This window comes from Falco cherrug, chromosome 2 (assembly GCF_023634085.1).
Source record: "Falco cherrug isolate bFalChe1 chromosome 2, bFalChe1.pri, whole genome shotgun sequence".
Taxonomy (NCBI): Eukaryota; Metazoa; Chordata; class Aves; order Falconiformes; family Falconidae; genus Falco; species Falco cherrug.
The window spans coordinates 102779536-102799127 of record NC_073698.1 but is presented as its reverse complement, the minus strand read 5'-3'; positions in this window follow the sequence as shown (position 1 = coordinate 102799127).

Below are 19592 nucleotides of genomic sequence, written 5' to 3'. Positions count from 1 at the left end.
TTTGTATGTGTAATCGGGTACCTCAAGGATTCATCTTCTACTTCAATGCTCAGTCAATTATTTTGGTTTTGGTTTTTTTTTTTTGGATCAACAAGCCTGAGTAGGGTGCTTTTCATCCTGATGCTGATAAGACTTTTAACTTCTGTTGTCAAAATAAAATCTAAAGCATTGCTGCTGTGGAAACATATATTCATATGCACTTAGCATGGTCAAGAGACCTGATCTTCAGCTGGGATAAACAGAAGAAAATGAAAATGCTACAGTTGTTTTGAATTAAATCAGCTGATGAGCCACCCAAGATCTTTCACCAAGTACTGTACTATTTACTATCTACCACACATTCAAAGTACCTTTCCTGAAAACAAGAAGCATAGGCTTCCCTTCTCCAAGACACTGCTTTTCTTTGCCAAGGCAGCCTTAGAATATCCCCTTTCTGGATACTCATTCTTCAGCAGTATCTTTTCAGAAGTAAGAGTGGTATTTCAACTTCAATAAATAATATTGGAGAGGTTGGGGTTTTTTTTGAGAAACAACAGTTAGCCCAAATTCTCCCAAATTCAGTTGGGCATACTGAACACCATGTCTTCTGTAAAACAGGAACAAAACAAAAGCAACGCTACTCCCTGAGGAAGTAGTACATTGGGTGACAAGAGCAGTTTATGTTGTACATCCTTTTCTCTGACATAGGATGCTTCCTTAGCATATTCAGTAGGCAGCATCTTTGAAGCACACCTTTTTTTCTTCCTTCACTTCTCTTATCAGTGCTTCCTCTCTCATGCCTGGCTGGTTTGCAGAAACCCTCAGCACACAGATCATCAGTGTAGAGCTGTAAATGGCAAGAGCAACAGAAAGTTCAGGTAACACAGTACAGAAACATTAGGCTGCAGAAGAGGAAAGGAAAAACAAGTCAGAGAACATGGTGCTCTGCCGCGCCAGGGTTTGGGGTACTAATACTCCCCCTCCTGCAGCTTTCTTGCTCAGGACCAGGTCCAGCAACTCCACCTGGCACATCATTACGGAGCACCAGTGTAACACCAGGGGCCTTAGTGCCCAGAGCAAAAGTCAGCGCCGGGTGTTTACATTCCCATTGGAGAAGTTTTTGCTGGCCAAATGCATGCATGGGGCAAATCCTCTCCTGCACTGCCTTGAGCTCACGCCCTAAGAGTTGGTGTCACCCTCACACCCCAGACTTCTTAGTTTGCTCTGGTTTAGGGAAGCTGTTCTGACACGTGGCAGCGTTGCCTAAAGGTATGCCTCTCCCTTTTTTGTCATGCAGAGGTGAGCCACAGTAGAGGCCTAAGGCAGCTGTAGAACTGGCCTTTTGTACAGATTTATGAAGTGTAATTACAACATCATTTATTCTTTTGGCTTTTAGACATTCATTTGTTTCTTGCTGGTTTACAACATTTTTTGCCAATGCAATAATGCTGATTGACTCAAAGAACGGTTCATCAAATAATATTTTTCTTATCTGCCACCCTGCAGATTAATTCATTAATTAATGTTTAATTAAGTTAATGAGAAGTAGACTTAATACAGTTTACGTGATAAAAGAGATGTTACTGCATTAATGAAAACATTTTAATTGGCATTTGACAGATGTTAAAGGAAATGCATTCCAAGGCTATATTGACTGCATTATTTTTTCTATCCTGTAAAAAGACCAGTCATCAAATTATCTGCCTTGTGACAGCAATAAAAATCTGGATCTTTACAATATGGGAATTCATAATTTTTTAACTGTTACTCTGAAGGCACACTAAATCTTTCCCCAATCAAAATCATTGGACAATTTAGAACATCGTGTCTAGAATCGTAAAGAAATTTTAAAGGCTCAAACTTTGGTTGTAAGCTGAAAAAGGTCTGAAAATTTCCACTGAATTTTGGGTAGTGCAAAAATGTAGAGACAAAACCTGGTTTCTGTCAGTGCTTCATAAATGTTTAATTTCAAACTTGTGAGAACAGCTTTTATTGATTTACCTTCCCTCTGGTGTGCCTTCCAAACCAACCATTCGCACACATGCACAGGGTTAGGGAAACAATTGTAGTATTGGATAAAATCAGTGTTTTCCTTGCCCTCTGCTTCCCGTTCCTCACCAGGACCTCCCTGTCTGCCACCTCCCTAGCGGCAGGTGATGGTGGAATTAAAACCAATTGGAATGAAGGGCACATGGATTTTTCCATCCAAACAGAAAACAGTTTGTTAGAACGATCCCAAAGGAGAAAAGAAATCTATGTGAAATGCAATCTTTTCTCCCTTGATGTTTCACGTGGAGAAACATTTTCCGCCAGTTCAGTCCTAGCATGTTTGCACGTGTATCTTTAGAAACAGACTCAACATTTGGTCTCCTGATGCCACCTGCTCTCCAGAGATTCAGGTTTAGGTTAGAGAGGTAGTAAGGCACAACACCTAGAAACAGATAGCACCCGCAATGATCATAATTTATATAAATGAAAAGGAACATTTTACACTGTGTTTAAATGGGATGGCAGAATTTTTACTCCTAAATCTGGCTTAGGCTTTTGTTTGAATGTCAATAATATTCTGAAGTTATTAACTTTTGCCACAATTTGGTAGTTTAGTTTTTTGTAACTGTAATTTGAAAATTAAAGATACACACTTGTTTTCATGGGAGCAGAGAAGGCTAACACTGAAGTCTTCTCCAAATCTTCATGCTTTGAGAACAGGGACAAACTTGCTCTCATCTCTTTGGTGCCCAGTGTACACAGTCTGTGTCCATCCTTACTGACAGGACACCTGACTAACATTTTTAGCTTATTTTGCAAAGAACAGACTAAATCCTCTTTCTTTTGGACAGAACTTAATCAGCAAGAGGGAGACTATATATTTTACGAAAGCTCTAGCACAAACTTCACAAAAATCAGCACAAAAATGCTTGCTTGGTGCTTTTATCCTGATCTCAACAGCTCCGTGTTTATACTAGATATTTTTTTTTGCTTTTTCCTATTATTTTCTTCCTCATGTCTCTTACATACAGAAGGGCAACTAGGATGCTGCTTGAAGGCAACCATCTTCAACAAGATTTCCTTAGAGTCAAACATTTATAGAAACCCTAATGAGGTCATACGCAAAGAACTGCATCTCTGTCTTCTATCCCTTTTAAATATACATTAGGCACTTCATAAACATTTGCATGGAGAGGCAGATCATGAGTCTGGTATTGTAAAACCAAAGACCAAAAATGTCCAGGGATCTAAGGTCTTTCTAGCAACATCTCTCTCTTCTATTTGATCTGTAACAGAGATGTGCAAAAGCTAAGTTTACTTTCAGTTGGACAGTGAGAGAAGAAAAAATGTTGCATGCACATATAGTTCAGATAAATTTTAAGATTTTTAGACCTTTGGTTTACAGGAATGAAAATCTTCCACAGTGCATTTCATTTCATTCAAAACACACCACTTGATTCTGTTTGAATTGCTAGTTGGCTGGGGATGGTACCACTGATGCTGTATTACCCAGAAACACGGGGTCAGAGCATTCAGAGGGAAATCTGAGGCACTGCAGAAAAAGGCAACACTACTGTTCCCCTCAGGTCTGTGAATTTAGTTCCTCAGTTTTCCACTTCTGCCCTTCTCCCTTCCCACCTGTCCAAAACTATTTTGGTTCAGCCGCAATGCACAGCTCATTTCGGGTAACAAAAAACCCCAGGTGTTTCACCAGATTTATTCTTCAGTGGAAAACATTCAGTGTCTCCTGGAGAGCAGTGGACCAAGCGGTCCTCCTTGTCAGACTCATCATAGTATCCTTGGATACAGAAGGAAAAATGCTAAATACCCTGATTTTATGGCTACAGACCAGCTTAAGGATCAGGAGACAGCAGATTTCTCAGTTTGTATTCCCAATACTGGCTAAAAGAAATTAAAAAAAAAAAAAAAAAGTCAGCATGTTAGCAGCCAGCCTGCCAGCCAGTGCAAATGGGCTGATTTATTCAGGCTGAGACTCCTGCCCAGGGAAAGAAACGGCACAAATCCATGCACATGGGATGAATGGCGATCCCCTGCCCAGGGGAGGCACGTAAGGGCTCATCCTCCCTCACACGAACCGCACACTTTTAGGGAGGTTCCCCAAGTGTTCGCGGTGGGACTGGGATGCAGACAGGGGTTCCCCCCAGGAGGCGGGTGGGGTGCTGCCTCTGCTGGGCTGCGCCACCCCCACCCCTGAAGGTCCCCTCCAGGGCGCCCCTGCCTGCCCCACCTCACTCCTGTCACCATCTGGACCCAGCAGAGAACAGATGCGGCAGCCCTGGCCTCTCCCTGGCAGCCGGGGTCTCCCCCACCCCACAGCAGGGCACTAGCAGAGGGGGCCATCCCACCTGGGTGGAGATACGGGACCGCAGCACACCCTCAGTGGCAGCATGTCGCAGCGACCCCCGGGCTGTGCCATGCTTGAGGGGGAACCATGCTCACCACAGGGGTAGCCTCAGGAGAAGCTTTCCTGGTCCTGCCTGTAACCTTTCTGACACTCCTCCTGGTGGAATACAAGGCCTTAAATGGTCCATGAGCTGGCAGCTGGGGACCACAGTCTGGGCAAAGCCAGGAGCAGGTCTCCTCAGGACCTGCGCTTCTGCTTGGAGGCCAAGCAGGGTGTCTCAGCTTTGAAGTACTGCGTCTCCTCTTTTTTGCCGGGATCCCAGCTGTTTAGGACAGGTGGCTGCCACCACAGCACCCCTCCCACACGTACACCCACCACCACTGCTTGGAGGTGAGGAGGAAAGGCAGGGAGGTTTGCGGTGGGTGAATCCTGGAGACTGACACCCAGAGCAATCAAGCCAAGGTAGCCCTTAATAATTTAATAGGACAGCAAAGATCTTCTCAAAACTATCTTTCTAAATCCATCATCCCCTGCTTTCTGCTCTTTGGATGCGTACCTAAGTATACACCATGCTACCAGTAAACACAAAATAATTAGTATCTGTCCATTAATACTAGCAACACACCTGCATGTAACAATATTTATCTCTTGTCTGTGAAACATCTGAAATGATTACATGCCTAGTGCCAAGTAAGTCTATGAAATAAATGTCCCGGCTAAGGTTTTCTAGATGAGACACGCTAATCTTCCATTATTTTTCACGGAAAATGTATGGCATACCTAGTCTGAAAACCCAAACCTGTGTGGCTATGCTACAAGGAAGCAGATTTGAACTTCGGGGAGGTGCTGAGAGTAAATAGAAAGTGACCTGCAAGGCCTGAGCAGCAGCCACAATATTGTAAAGGCAAGCTTCAATTCATTAAAACAAAATTTTAAGTAGAAAAGTAAATTTTGCTGCTGCTAACTAGCATAGAATTTTCCAAAAGTTTTTCTTAGACTGAGAATTAAAACAACATAAGAACAAAATTCAACAGCCACATTTTTCTTAATTTCATATGTCATTGCATTTATATAAATGACTGACTCATTCCTTTCTCTTGTAGGCAACACAAAATTCATTTATCTATTCTTTTCACAGAATCACAGAACAGTTTGGGTTGGCAGGGACCTTTAAACGTCATCTAGTTTCAACCCCCTGCAATAAGCAGGGATATCTTCCACTAGATCAGGTTGCTCAAAGCCCTGTCCAGCCTGACTTGAAACACTTCCAATTATGTGGCATCTACAACTTCTCTGGGCAACCGGCTCCAGTGGCTCACCAACCTCACTGTAAAAAAAAATGTTCTTATCTGATCTGAATCAATCCTTTTAGTTTAAAAGTGTTATGTCTTATTCTGTCACTACGGGACCTGTTAAAAGGTCCCTCTCCTTTCTCATAGGCCCTCTTTATATATTGAAAGGCTGCAATAGGGTCTCCTCCAGGCTGAACAACACCAACTCTCTCACCCTTTCTTACTAGGAAGAGGTGTTCCAGCCCTCTGACCATTTCTGTGGCCCTCCTCTGGACCCACTCCAACAAGTCAATGTCTTTCTTGTGCTGGGGACCCCAGAGCTGCAGCACTTCAGGTGGGGTCTCACAAGAGGGGAACAGAAGGGGACAACCACTTCCCTCAGCCTGCTGGCCACGCTTTTTTTCACGCAGCTTTTTTCAGCTCCTCCTTGTCATGTGACAACAGCCCAAGAACATACTCTTTCCTTTATCATCTTACATGGTGCTGAACAAGTGTCCACAGCAAAATGAGAACAAGAGAATTTTCAGTGCTGTTTTTCTTTTGTTTGCAAGCTTCATCCAGAACCCCACATTGTCCCTTTTAAAGTAGATTTCTAATTTCTATAAGAACAAAACTGAGGGTATTAAATCTTTACCAGAATACCTCTAGAAAAATACCAAATACAAAAATGTTATTTTTATAGCATTCATGACAAATACTTGGTGCATCTCAGCACACAAGTGCTCCTGCTGCAAGTACTCATCAATTTTCACTGAGAATATCAACATGGGGACTATCAAATCCAAAAGCTTATCTGGGCCCCTGGAAAGTATTTTCACAGAAGATGTTAAGGCAGTTTTGGGCTCCAATAGTTAATAGAGATATAACCATATCATAAATCCCTCGAGGCAAACTGTACTGGCTACAGAGCAGGGACAATGACTGTTAATAAGACAAAACACAAAAGAAAGTAACATTTACTTTTTTTCTGCATAGTATTGTGAAATTTAAGGAAAGCCTTACTCAGAAGATTGAAGATAATGTACTGCCTATGGCTTACAACCAGGGCCTCCTGGTAACAATGGTGTTTATTAGGATGTAGCAAACAAACCATCCTCAAGCCCATGAAGACAAATACCCATGTATTTATAATACAAAATACAAATGTTACCAACTGATAAGCTGTAAGGAAAAAAAAAATACAGAAACAAGTGCACGTAGGAGAAGATAAGAAAAAAAGTGTGCTGCTTTAAAACTCACTGGATCAAATGCATTACTGAAATAGCTTTATTAAGATCAATGCAGTCATATCATGGAGTGGTTAATTGAACAGAAATTATGAGGAAAAATTAGGCGTGTCTTTTTTTGACAGAAGTAAAAAGCAAGCTATCCTAAGTAAAGAATGCACAGAATAAAGAGTGGAAAAAGTGGGAGAAGCTTATTCCTTCCTTTTTATTGAGTGAAAAGGAAAACATTAATTCTCTAAGCTGGTCACGATACAACCTGCTTGCTTACACTTCACAAACCCTATGTCCACAGGATCTTTGATGAGCTCTCATTAGGCAGCTTCTCCACTCAAGTGCATTCCATGCACAAAGCAGAACAGAGGTGGTTGCTTGGAGTTTAACTGCACCGAAGCTACTCAACTAGAAAACACCCTCCTATTGCAGAAGGTTATAATCCATAATGAATCATTTGAGTAATGCAATCACGAGTTACTGATCACAAGTTACATCATAATAATTCTGTGCCCAACATCTGAAAGCTTAAGTCATGAGAAAATTAAGTGTAAGAGGCAGAAGCTGAGCAGCTACTCAGACTTACTTTCTTAAAGAAAAAACAGTTTTGTGAGTATTGAAAAGATGTAGCATAAAAAGCTATTGTATGACTCATCATTATATGATGTTCATCAGAGGTATGAATAATTTCTTAATAAGCAGTGAGAAATCAAGCAATACGAGTAAGAATTCAACAGCTGCACCAAGCACAAAATTTCTGTACTTTGCACAGCATACAAGTCAGCAGAATAAACAGATTCTGATGTATATAGTCCTTAAATCTATTAAAGCACCTGCTAGTGCAAGAGCACACATGGAGGCCTGAGACCCGAGGTATTTGTCTTCTTCCTTCAGCACACTCACACAGATGGTAGGACACACAGTAGGTATGAGGTTCTTCTGAGCTGTTTCATCCCTGTCCTACACACAGAGTACACACAAGTCAGAGATTATCACGAGTCCTGTGCTGATCCAAATCTCAAGCAATGGGAAGATAAGGGCAAGCTGGGAAAATCATGTGGCACAGGTGGTAGCATCATTCCAACAGACCTCCACTCTTCAATTCCTAAACTATTAATATTAAACATTTATAAGTGTGTAACAAATGAAATTGTTATTTGCAAAGTCTTTTTTTTCCAGCTAAGCAATTTAATACATCGATGAATTAGCAAACAGAAGGAAACAGAAAATAAATTAGAACATCATACTTGTGTTTACATTAAATGGTCACTTGTATTAATGTTTAGAGCTAGTTTATCTAAGGCCAACATCCTATAATTCATTATTCATCAATATTAATGAACCTTTTGTCCTTTAATTTTGATAAAGGGGCTTGCCCATAATGTAACTTGAGTACAATTTTTGAAGGATGTTTTGAGAATGTCAAGGAGCTGAAAGAGGAGATCATTGACAAGAGAAGAGTACGTTAGAGAGATGTGTCTGTATGTTTGTAAATAAAAAAATACAGTTAAATACCAACAGAAGTTATTTTATCTGTTAGCATTAAATCAGCCATGAAGCCAAACCTTATCTGCACCTCCTGAAACCCGTACTCCAGCAGACACTCTCGGAAGGCACGTGACAAGCACTGGCAGATCTGGGTGTGTTAAGAGACTGTAGTAGTGGCTACAGGCTTGGTAAAAATAGTAGGATGCTGCTACTACCCCTTAGCCACGTTAAGAAGGGGGGTTTCCTTGAACCTGTTATTTGATCAGCCTGTCAGTTTCCCAGGAAAGACAAGACCCTTGTGCCCAACCAGCCTGCCCACCACCTGCGTTTTGACAGCCCACTGTATCGGAGGGTGATTCGACTAACCTACCCAGGGACGTTTGCTGACACTGTCACAGAGTCAAATCCCTTATAACAATGACTCAAATCTCCAGAGACTTACACAGAATGAGCTTCAGCTGAAGATGTCTATTATACAAAATACAAGTTTGTGACAGAGTAAGGTTCAAGGATTGCCAGTGATAATACAGTGACTGCAAAAAAAAGCTTAAGATAATACACTTACTTAACAGCTAGCATGAGCTGGTCCTCGAATAAAGTTCTTACCCAACAGGTGACCCTATGGGGGAGAAGACAGGTTCAGCCTGTTGACTGATCCCAGAAGTTACAATGGAGTCTTCCCTAACTCCTCCCCCTTTGTTGCCCACTTTTACATTTCATAGTACATTGCATATTCATTATCATACACAGGATTAGTTGAAAGTTTCTCGCTTCCAATGTAAATTAGTATGTATTCTCAGATGGCACTATTGAAGTTTTTCACTAACTACACATGCTCCTCAAGTGGGGTTTTGCCCTCTCTTGGGGGGCTGTTAGCGTCAGAGGTTGTAGTCTCCCACTACCACTATTACCTTTGCCCTACTTTCAACTAAGTTTCTGTGGATGTAAGGGGGTCATGACACCTTATCAGCTTGTCAGCCAGAACTTACAGCTTTGGAGGGTGGGCCAGCTTGACCTAACGTTGTGACACTAAATCAAAGTGCGGTATTTGGGGAGTTTAGACAACAATTTACCCCCTTTAGATTTATTTCAGTCCAGAACCAGTCTATTTTCTTTACATTTAGGTGGAGCTTGAGTGACTCTAGTCATACATATTGTTGTTACCGATTGGTATCACATACCTAGTGAGGTGTAGTAGCACCTTGAGGCAGGTAACTCTGAGATGGAGGTGTACATTAGTATTACAATGAGATTATTTCATCTGAGGAAAATCATTTTGCCACAACGGTCGGCTCAGCAGCAGACACCATCCCATATATTCTTTATATGACAACTGCTATACAGCTTCTTAGACCATCAGGTCCCCCTTCCTATAGGGAACACAACAGAGCCTGGCCACACTCCACTCCACCCTCCGTCACTCCGGTCAGCATGTGCTGAGCTGGCAGGGTGTGCTGCCTGGGGAGCTGTGGAGATGTAGATTCTGTGCATGCCAACCATCCTGAAAGCGATAGCTGTATTTTACCCTAAAAAACTTTCTGTAATACTATGCTTCTACTAGGTCCCAGTTTTCTTTAATCACCCCTCAAAGTAATTTTCCCACACCTTTGTTATACAAAATATCATAACTGCCATTATTCTGGGGCCTGTTCAGTCTGTTTACTTCAAGAGGGTGGTCTGATCACCAGGATAATGGCTGTCAGCCATGGGAAAGGAAAATAAATCTCCACTGATGGGGATTTTCAAGACCTGTCTGAAGAAAGCCCTGAGTAGCCTGGCCTGAGCCCAGAGCTGCCTCTGCTTTGGGCAGGGGGTTGAACCAGAGACACCCTTGAGGGTCCTTCCCATGCAAATGATTCCATGAAAAAGGAAGCATCAGAACAAGGAGCCATAGTCCCTCGTCCTTTTGCTAGAACTGTGAAAGATCTGAGAAGCACCTAGATGTCCAAAGCAGCCATCTCACAGAAAATGAAGAGGACCCGTGTACATTACCAAAGACCTTCCATACTCCGCAGTTAAAACTTGCAACAGAATACACAAAAACTTTTATTGAGCAACGCTTTAAAGGAGAAAACAGTCCTTGATCTATTCTTGCAAGAAAATGAAAAAAAACCACCTCCTATTAAACACAGGTATTGGACTTGGGATCCTAACTGGAGGAAAACATGGAGCCCCAAGTAAACTCCAGAGCCCTAAAAAGGCAGAATTTGTGAGATGCCCTTATCCTCATTTTCTTTAAGATTATATTCAGACAGAATACACACTGAGGAGCTGTAGTTTTTGGATCCCTTCCGTGGTATCCAACTCTTCCTTATTACAAAGCATGAGAAGCCAGCACACACCACTACCCCACTAAGGCCAAGTGCAGAGAAATTCACTGTGGCAGTATCCAAATTGCGGGGGCACTGCAGTCTCAGTGCTTGACAATAAAACAAAGATTAAAAAAAAGGCAGCTGTGTTCCTTTCACTTGCAAAAATGATTTTTATGCAAAACAGCATTTATGTCTAGTCTGCATAGGTAAATAGAAGCAGGAGCTTTATAATCCCAATTTTAGGTTGCATAGAATAGCTTTTAGGTAGCTAAATTACATTCTGAAGTGCTAAACATTGCTATGTTTTTCTTATACAGAGGCTGCTTAATTGGATTCCCTGTACTACAGTGGCCTAGCTCTGAAATCAGAGGTGACTGCTGTTAGAACATCAGAAGGTAAAGCAGTTTTTCTATATAATATATAGTACCTCAGTGATCTTTTTGCTGGAATGAGATATAAAAAATCCTATTTAACTGACTCATGTGATGTCTGATAGCTGAATTTAAAGAAATTCAGGCAAAAAAGCACATCTTCCTAGATGAAGGGTATTTATTCTCTATCCAAACAAATCTGTAAATCAACATTAAATGCTTTGAAGATATATTCAGGCAGAAGGTAAGGGTTTGATGCAAAAAAACCCCCAACATTTGGTAAAGTTATGGACTGAGCTCTGCAAGATGGCAAATTATTCCAGTAATGCCTTCCAGGGCATTAGTCATTTTGCTAACAGCAGCGTTACCACCACCAGGCCACTGTCGTTAAAACCTGCATGAAACAGAATTTCAACTTGAAACCAATAATCAGGCCTTTTCTTCACAGCCTGAACTGTTTTTCAGGATCTAATCTGTGAAACAAATAGATCAAATCTCCTCTTGTTTCATCCTTTCTAAAGCCTCTTTTCCTCATAAGGGGTCCATTTCTATTCACCCTGTGAACATCTCCAAATAGATCTCCTAGCCAAGGAGTACAAATATCCTTCTACTCTTTTTGTCATCTTTTTTAATAGGGCTGTGTGATGGCCTTTTAATTGAGATCCAGTCTCCCTGCAGACCGCCACCTTGTTCCATAAATGTTTGTCTGGGTGGCCTTCCCTTATTCACAGCTTCAGGTAAGTTCACCTCCATTAGTGGATATTAAGCCACAAACAGGCACTTCAACAACCATTGTATGGATTCTATGTCTCTAAAATATTCTTTTAAGCATATTTTTGCACTTTTGTTGTGCTCTTTGTGTGCTAAGATTAAATTCTGACTTAGGGGCAGAATTCTGTTCTTGCCTGCCCTGTTAAAGAGAACTTTGATTGCATCTTGATATTTTTGTAAAATAATCACTGTGTAAGTACCAAAGACATCAAACCTGTCAGTCCTGTTTCAACTCAGGGTAAGACCATTGCTCTTCAAAAGCTCTTCTATGCTAGGATGAGATATTATAACAGTAAGAAAATTCTTTAAAATTATCACAGCATTAGGCCTTATTAGTTATTTGTACTTAACTCTGAAGAACTCAGCCTGTATGCTTCTGTTTCCTAATGTTAAAATTGGAGATACTTGATACAGGCTTTCATATTCTGTTACAAAAGGCAGTCTGCAATGTTTCGTTTCATTCTTTTATGTTCCCACTTTCTTCAAGATTTCTTCTTGCTGTCCCATTTAATCTGAATATAGAAAATTTGTAATGCCAACTCAGTGGCTATGCTTCAAGTTTCCTAGTTCATATAGCATAAGGTAGAAGTTAGAGACCTTGTAGATAAGCTTTGTTTAAAACTTAACATTATGTCCTAGACAATATGTGACTTTAGGATAAAAGACCACAGTAGAGATTTCTCAGGATGTAGAATACATGTATTTTCTTCGGTATTGTAGTGGACTGAGGTGTCCCTGGATCTTCCCATCTCCACTGCCAGTTCCTGTTCTTGCACCATGGTTTATCACCATCTCAGCGATACCTATGCAATGTGAGATCATGTTGCAATCCTGATAAGCACAGCAATCCACTTTTTACAGAAAAAAAACCATATCTCTCTGGTGCTGGTTGGCAACCAGTTGCACTGGCATGCCTGAAAAGGCAGTCAACTTCAAGAGAGTATATAGGGCAAGGGAAGGCTTAAGCCTCTTAAAACTGCTTTGCCTATAGAGAAAACGCAGTTTTAAAAGATGTGATTTAATCTGAATACCTCTCATACGGTGTCTCCAATACTATGAATCAGCTGAAAACATTTAAAGTAGGAAGGTAAAATTAGAGTTTAGAACCATCCATTTCAACAACGGTGTTTACAGTAAGATGCAGGCTACCTCCTTTATCCCCACTGCTGTATACCAGTAGAGCTGCTGATTTAGCAAAGTGATTAAACCATGCCTAATTTTAAGCATGTGAGGAGTCCCATTGGGTTCAAAGAGATTATTCATATGCTTAAGTACATTGCTGAATCAGTGCTGAAATGAAAATAGTTACATAATTACAGGATTATATGAACATAGAGTTGCAAATGTGATGTTTAAAAGAGAAAGGCTAATTTACAGGATGATAGGAACATTTAATTGCAGTATAGAGATGGAAGGAAATCCACAACCATAAATGACAGTACAAAACACAGCATGTCTTTTACAATCACTGTGGCATCTTTAACTTGGAAAGCTTAAAATGAAAACCCAAGCAGGTGTACGAACAGCACAGTGCTGCAAAGAAATTTTCACATACAGCCTCTGTATATTCCATTCTGTACCTGTATACTTCTATATAAAAATACCTGCTTTTCAATATTCTTAGCTTTTTACTCTACCCCAACACCAGTTTCACTGCACTGTAATACCCAGGTCATAACTGAATCATTTCATAAGCCATTCCTTTATCACAGCTACAGAAGCAGAAATCTGTAACAGACTACTGGGTTATATTGCCTTTTAAAAAAAAAAAAAATAAAAAATTCATGTATCACTGATTAAACCCAGCATCTATGTCCAAATCCACAGGTTTTAGGGACTTATTACCCAGACTATGATCCAGAGCTAAGCACCAAGTCCACCAACAGTAGAAGGCAGCCCTGCCTTGGAATTAGGGACTACCTCATGTTGCAATGGTGGGTGGCCATAACATCCTTCATTTATATATATTTCCATTTTTTTTCTTCCTACAAGGAAGAACAAGTTACTCATGAAGCTTCTGAGCTTTTACTGCAGATAGCAACATGATGTGTTCAGACAAAATCTTCACATGAACTGCTTCAGGCCTGCACAGCCTTGATGAAGCGAGGGTAGATGCATCAGCTGCTGACCCAATATAAGTTGCCCTGTTTGCAATGCAGAGCTTTCAGAGGTGGTCTACAGATCAGAACAGAAAACCTTTGTGTGCCCGAGTCCTGTCCCACTCTGGATTTCACATCCCTCAATTATGACTACAGACAGGTTTCTCCCACTCTTCTGTTTATAACAAGCAGGTTCTGAAGGGAGACATCTGCAATTATCCACTGAAAGAATGGCCCTGGCCTATCTTCTGAGTCATCTAGCTGGCCACATGCTGTTCTCAGTCATATCTAGTTAAGTCAGTGAGGTTGCATCAATGCAAGTCTACAATTTGACCTCAGCTGTGCTGCTGTGCACGCCCAGCTTCCTCAGCTGAATAGCTGGTGACTGTAGAGGAGGTCAGCAATGCCTAACGATATTAATGAAACTGGAAGCTGTAACTATATATAACAAGTTGGTAAGGCTTTGTTCACATGGCTGTTTCCTTCCTTTCACCACTGTGTAACACAGACACCATCCTCTCAGATACAGCCAGTTTTCAAGGGGTGGCAGTTCAAATGTGGACAGGCCGCTGCTCTGCTTTGCAAATCAATACAGTTTGGAATAAATCTCAATAATCCATGTCTGTGTGAGGGCAGAATAAGATCTGCAAAGCCCCCAAGAAAATCTAGCACGCAAAAAGGAAGTAATGAAGACACTGTGTTGTTTGGTTAGCAAGGCAGAACAAGTCTGGGGTGGTTTTATGGGAAGGCCTGATGTGTGGTACTTATTTTTATTTGTTCTTCAATTCCATTGGGTACTTGCTTTAAAAGAAGATAGGGCTATCAAAGCAGCCCCAAACAGTAAACCGGTAACAACTTCATAATAAAGACTTAAAACCCAAATGAATGTGAAATACATTTGCAGAAAATCTTGGTAGTGTTAAGCTATATCATGCCTCATGGTTTCCCAAACATATAAACCTGCAGAAATACTAGCCCAGATCACCAACATCAACCAAAGTAGAGACAACTGTTTTCTGTGGTAAAACAGAAATACTCAAAGCTTGCTGACAGATACAATATATTGTGCTTTGTGCTTTACCTGTTAGAAGAGAATAGTGTCAGTTTCCCACCATTTAAATCAAAGTTTTTGAAAGACAAAAGCCTGTTTTTAGAAGACAGAAACAAGTTACTTTCAGAGTACAAATCTGGCATCAAAAGTTGTGCTTTCATAGTCCTTGTTACACTGTTGTGACGTTAGTACTTGGTACCCTCTGCTCCCGAGATGGAGGATCACATTCATGCCTGGGAGTTTCTGGAGTCACAGACTCACGACTGTGCTGTACCAGTAAATGCCTGTGCTCTATACTCACTGCATCATGTAAGAATAGATGATTCAGGGTGCATGCAATCTAGTCAATGTAATCCCAGCATTAGGAATAGTTGTGGGCACTTACCTCTGCTGAAGAACGGTTTTGCTAAAGTATGTGAGAAAAGGTTTGCCAGCTTTTCCTGGTGGACTTTTAACTCCTAAGAAATTAGGTAAGTCTGAGAATCTGCATATATGTGACTTTTTGCTGTTTCTCTCCTCCTGACTCACCTCCTCTAAGCAGTGCAAAGTAGCCAGTTTTGTTAGGAATAAATTGCCTATTATGTTTGCAAAAATAATCAAAGCCAGACTTGAGCAGCAAGGGTTTCTCAGCAGGGGAGGACTGTGGCCATGGGGGGCCACTCAGCCCAGGCCTTCTGCCAGAACCCCACAGCAGCTCCCAGAAACAGCCTGGCATTTCTCCAGGCATCCATGCGCACATACCAAGATTTTTATCTGAATGTGATGAAACCCCTGCTTACATTTTAAACTCGCACCCAAACTAAGAAGTCTTAAAGCAGCCCAACCTGCGCAGAAACAAGCCCTGGGGGAGAGCAAAGGAAATTATTTTCAATTTTAAAAGAATTCCTAATCATCAGATACTGTCCCCAACAGAAACACAGTGGCAGCACCGTCATCGTGATTACAGGAATTACTACTCAAGCAAAGGGCAAAAGAAACAAAATGGCATTGTCTTGTCAGTCAGGAAACAAGGGGACAGTTCTGAGATCAATGGCAGCTAACCTCGGCGGCTCAAGTTTAAAGCACCGAATAACAATCCCCTGCAGCCAGAGGTCTGCAAGCCCTGGATAGAATTAAAAAATGGAAAACAGTTCACTTGAATTCATTCAAGCAAGATGTTTCTTTTAAAAAAAGATGTAATGTTTACGTTTCATGAAAAAAAGAGGCAAAGCACAATTTAATGAGCTTCACATATGAAATAAGTGTGATTTTTCACATTGTGAAGCCAAGGGTACCATGCCTTTGTAGGTGGGCTCTGATGTCAAATACTCCCTTAGGCCAGTGTCACTGTTCTGCTGTCCCAGAAACATTCATCCCAGTAAGAACCTTAGCAGCTTGGTGGTTTAAAGGCAAGTTGTAAAGTTTTTTTGGGTTTTTTCCTAATTATTTTCTGGAAGTTAAGAACATATGCTAGGTCTTTATGCAGTAATAAAACACACTCTTCATCTTTCAATTTTTTCTAGTGCTACCATTTTTTAAAAAATTGCAAATTATTAAAGAAGAGGTATTAACAAAAATTGGCAAATTACAAACCAATCACTTAAAGCCACATATGTTAAGCCAAGAATATGTACAAACATCATAGCCTTGCAATTCTTCAGTTTATTTCAGTAAACTGATTCAAAGCTTCTGACACACTTTAAATAATTGGTTAAAAGAGTTGAACAGTCCCACTACCTTTTTGCAGTCAGACATACTAGAATTAATTTCTATGACAAAAGTATTAGCTGAAGGAAGAAAACGAAACTCATCACTTAAAATTATCTTGCTCTAACTTGGAAATACCCTTTGTACATAATCCCTTCATAAAGTATCAACAATCTGATTACCGAACATCAAAGGTTCAACATAAACTACCTTCCTTCTGCATAAAAGTTACATTTTCTACTCTTGGATTCGGAGATTTTTTTTTTATAAAAAGAACAAAGAAGCTTTAAAAAAACCTGGTATTTCCATTTTTAGTGAGCTTTCCTCAACCTCATCAGAATGAGCCTGCAAAACACCAACTGACTGCAAAAACATTTAACTGATTATCAGTGAAACCCTCCTAACTTTGCAATTACTTTTGATTAGCAAAGGGCACTTAAGGAAACATGATCACCAACTCTGCCTAGAAATCTTGCTCTAGATTTCAGCATGAAAGAAGTGAGCAGTGCACCAGGAGCTGAAGGACAGCAAAGGAAAGCATTGATTAAAAAATAAAATAAATAAATAATCAAAGAATGGTTTAGGTTGGAAGGAACCTTAAAGATCATCTAGTTCCAGCCCCCGTGCCATGGGCAGGGACACCTTCCACTGAACCAGGTTGCTTTTAAGCAACTGTCCAGCTTTTAAGTCCTGTCCAGCCTGGCCTTGATCACCTCCAGGAAGGAACACCCACACCTTCTCTGAGCAGGGACACCTTTCACTAGATTGGGTTGCTCAAAGCCCCATCCAGCCTAGCCTTCAACACTTCCATGGAGGGGATATCCACAACTTCTCCAGGCAATCTGTTCCAGTGTCTCACCATCCTGAGATGTTAACATAATAAATATCAATAAAGAATGTTTTCCTAATATCTAATCTAAATTTACCCTCTTCCAGTTTTATCCCAACACTCCAGTCACAGGAGCCATGCCACCACATCTCTGTGATGCCAGTAAAATCATAGCCCCGTTAGCCCTTATAAATTTGTTGGCTGTAGGTAGGCTGGTTTTCTCCATTTTTACATACCTATTTTAAGAGAAGATTAAAATCTTCATGAGATAAGACCTGATGAGAAGTAAATAAAACCCTTTATCATCTCTGGCTACATCCTGTCTCCTCAATCATACTTCCATTTCCAGTGTACATCTGTCAAAGATCAGCTGCTATCTCAGCAGATTAAAAAAAAAAAATCAAACCAAAAAACAAAACAGCCTCCCCGAACCAACAGAGTGGCTGATCGTACAGGTTCTCTGTATTTGTGGGCTCCAGTGAGTTTTCTTTCCCAGCTGCAAGTGATGGATTAACTGCGGTTGCTGCAGGGCTGTGGCAGACCAGGGATCAAGGGCAAGTGCAACCTGAGCATTTCCCAGGAAGAACAGTTGAAGCTTGTGACAAAGTTCCCTTCAGCAAAATACATCTTAGGAGCCAGGAGCTCTTCCTCTGGCAATTCAGAGTCCATCTTCCCTCATTTCTAACAAACTATCAGCATTCTTCCGGCCTCATATTTTGCTGCATAGCAGCATGTTTGAGAGCTACATTAAAGCTCTGACCACACCTAGTCAGGAAACAGAAGGTGCATAAGATGCCATAAAATCTTATGAACACAGAGATGGGCCTTGCACAGGTCCGTCTGAGCAGCAGGTGAGAGCTGTGAAGGATCTTGGTATTCTAGCTGGACTGATCAACAAAGTTATCCCCATCAGTCTGCAGACCTCTGGGTGTCAGAGGAAACTGAGGCTCTGTAGGGGCAAGGGAAAGTCTGGAGCTTCTTCCAGCCGCCCCTGACTGCACTTCAGGGATACGGTTCACATCCTTGTCTTTCGGGAAAAATGAAATAATTTATAGGTAAAAGAATATAGTCTATGAGCAGAGTAAAGATTACACACTGCTATAATATGCTTCTGTTCTAGGGCAGCTCTACGGTGTACTTTGGGCTCTCCTCCCCAGCCTGCACCCCAAATCCCAAACTGAGATTCCTTCTCTGAAGCTTTCATGATTCTCTCCTCATTTCTTTCTTCTATCAGGCCACACGTTGAAGTAGTTTTGCCTATCAGCAGAAAGTAGCATTCCTCAATAATCCATTTTACTTTGGATTTCATTTAGGTAGATCTTCCAACAGCTCCAAAGGGCTCACTCTTGCAAGAGATAGCTCTGTGTCTCAAAACGTGAGTGAAGACTGCTACTCCAAGGTTTCTCACAAAATTCTAGCGTGATTTGTAGTTAATTTTTTTAATGACTGCTGTTTCTCAGGCATGGGAGAAATTACAGAATTAGTGAGATGTGAGCAATGTTTCCTTGGCTGTAATGGTGACAGAAAAACTACATAGGCTGAGCATCTATATATCACAGAATATTGTGGATTCCCTGCTGATTCACAATACAGTAAATCAAGGTTATCTACTCATTATTGTTACTTTGAACACCTATGGATTTTGGAAGCCTTATGCCCCTCTACAGCTAAATTAACATCGTGTAACAAACTAGAGTATTTGTGTGCAAAACACCTGGCGCCAGCCAAGTCAGTGCAAGTTTTGGAATGGAGCAGGAGTTTTTTTGGACAGCCAAGGTTTCATCCCACTTTGTACTCCCACTAGTATAGACTAAAATAGCGTCAGAGACAGCCTAACTCCATACTCATATATTAATACAGGGCTGTCCTATGAAAGCATCGCACAAACAGGAACATCCTGCAGAACTGGCCAGAAAGAAAAAAAAATACTGTACTCAAGTGCGAAAGTCCCTGAAGTAGCACTCGTAAAAGTTCGGTCAGTTTTCTCTTAAGGTACAGGATTACAAGTCGGGAGACCCTCCTTTCAATGGCTGGCTAGTACAGATTTCCAGCAACATTAAGTCACATATCCTCTTGGTTCTTCAGCTTTCCTCACTACCAGCTGTCAAAAATGCCCATCTCACAAGCACACTGAGAAATTAAA